Here is a 2219-nt window from a genome sequence, read left to right on the forward strand (position 1 = left end):
TGTGTGTGTGTGTGTGTGTGTGTGTGTGTATGTATATATAAAGTAGATTCACTGCTTGTTTCTTTGGAATTCATTAAGTGATATAAACATCGCTGATGAAACCCCAATAAGGGTCAAAAATCGAGTGAGTCGGCCGTTATTTTTCAAACTACGGAGAAATGAGTAAATCCATGTTTGTAAAACTAGGTATGTTTACTTATATCATAGGTTGATACTTTGTGGATTGGGTTCTTCGCTGACAGTCGTCTGTTTTTAAATATTATCAAGCATTCATTGTATACAATTTAGTAGCTTAAGTTCTTAAAAGATACTAGAGTTGATGTGTATATAAATGGATTGGCTACTTGTTTGTCTGGGATCGTTTAAGTGATGTGCACGCCGCTGGTGAGACCCCACAAACGGTCCTAAACCAATTAAGGCTCTTCCTCATTTCTTTGTTAAATGTGGCATGTTTGTATGTGTGCATATATAAGAAAGAAGAAGGAAATTGTGCTGACGTGCATGCCTCCTTTGCTCCTCGAACAATAAAGGTTTCGACAACACACTTTATATCAATTATTGATTTGTTTTCACATGGGAAAACATTGCATATTTTTAGAGAACGACATCCAGATTTTTTTCCACATTCGTAGCAGCAAACATCTATGTACGCAGTTAACTGAGGCCTTAATTGTATTCAGTTCTCAGCTAATGCTATGGCATTCGAATCCTTTACAATTCACGTCAATCATTCCTTTCGAAATGCGATATATGTCACAATTCTCAATTTCAAATATTTCTCAGAAATTAAGATTTTTTTTTTATTCTAGTATAAAACATTATTAGTATTCTTATTTTCTGTTATGTCTTCAAATGGAAAAAAAAAGCGTTCAAATGAGAAATCACATTAGTAATTAACTACCTAATAAACACAGCAGAGAGATTGATTATTAGATACTCTACATGTAAACCTAAAATGAACTGTCGATAAATTAAGCGGCCTTCAACCATCGAGCTCAGTTAATATATATTGATTCTATCTGACACAAGAGTGAGTTTCCAAGCAGCTACTACGGTTGCTGTCTGCAGGATGTTGTCAGAAATCTCTCTTCCTAATTGATATATTGCAGGTGTCTATTTTTTTGTAACACAATTTTTTTTTTTTTTGTAACTGCGGGTGTATATTATAGATAGTTTACACTATATATATAATCAGTATTTATAGTTCATTTGTAAGTAGTGTAAATCGTAGTGAAATCTGACGTAATGTTTTGATGAGAAAATGTACTGTTAATTTGAAGAGACTTGTATTTCTTTCATGATAACGTTTAGGGTTATTTTATATAGAACAAATATATGAAATGTTTTTAAACACACTCTCACATCTCTGTAAAACTGATACAGAAGTGATATACAGGAGTGAGGCAGGTACGAGTTTACGTATATAGAAAGTCGCTCTTGCATATCATCACAGTATAAACACTGAGGAAGATACCGTGTTGAAGGACTTAAGACCGAATACCAGTCATTCGATCTAGTATCCGGGGCGTCACATCAATGATGGGAGCCGATGTGTTGTAGACCCGTCGAGAGATGGGCGCAAAACGGTGCGTATTCCTTCCTGATGGCCCGTGAAACCAATTGCGGAGCTTTTGTTTGACCGCAGTTGCAGAAGCAAGCTCTCTGAAAGTCTCGAACCAGTCTGAGTAAATTTATTATGTGTGTACGGAGCAATGGGAAAGTCAGTACATGCAACAAATATAAAGCATAACGTAAAGTAACTTGCCTAGTAGTTGTGAGTTCAATTGGTGTGTAAGTCTCTATATATTCCGGCTTGAAGTGAATGAGAGAGAGCAAGATCATAAGTAAATATCTAATAAGAAAATATTTCCTCTATGTACCATGGAAAGAGAATTATCTAAACCCGTGATTTTAGTAAGGATTTACTTCTATATCTTGAGGATGTTGCTGAATACGTCAGGCAGCAGAACAAGGGGGGAGTCTCCAACAGCCTACATGATTTGACGGTAAGCAAGCAAGATGAGAATAGTAGTAGGATTATATTAGTGCATAACGGAGTTACTAGGTTTGTTATAAATTTATATATATCTACCTATCTATCTATCTATCTATCTATCTCTTTTTCTCTCTCTATCTCATTCTCTCTTTCTCTCTCTCTCTCTCTCTCCCTCTCTCTCTCTCTCTCTCTGTATATATATATATATATATATATATATATA

General features: G+C 35.2%; 1 protein-coding gene across 8 annotated transcripts in view; it reads left to right on the top strand.

The window, feature by feature from the left end:
• LOC106879245 (uncharacterized) overlaps window positions 1–2219 on the top strand; it is an 894824-nt gene that overhangs the window by 144567 nt on the left and 748038 nt on the right. The window lies entirely within an intron of this gene.

Source organism: Octopus bimaculoides, chromosome 1 (genome assembly GCF_001194135.2).
Source record: "Octopus bimaculoides isolate UCB-OBI-ISO-001 chromosome 1, ASM119413v2, whole genome shotgun sequence".
Taxonomy (NCBI): Eukaryota; Metazoa; Mollusca; class Cephalopoda; order Octopoda; family Octopodidae; genus Octopus; species Octopus bimaculoides.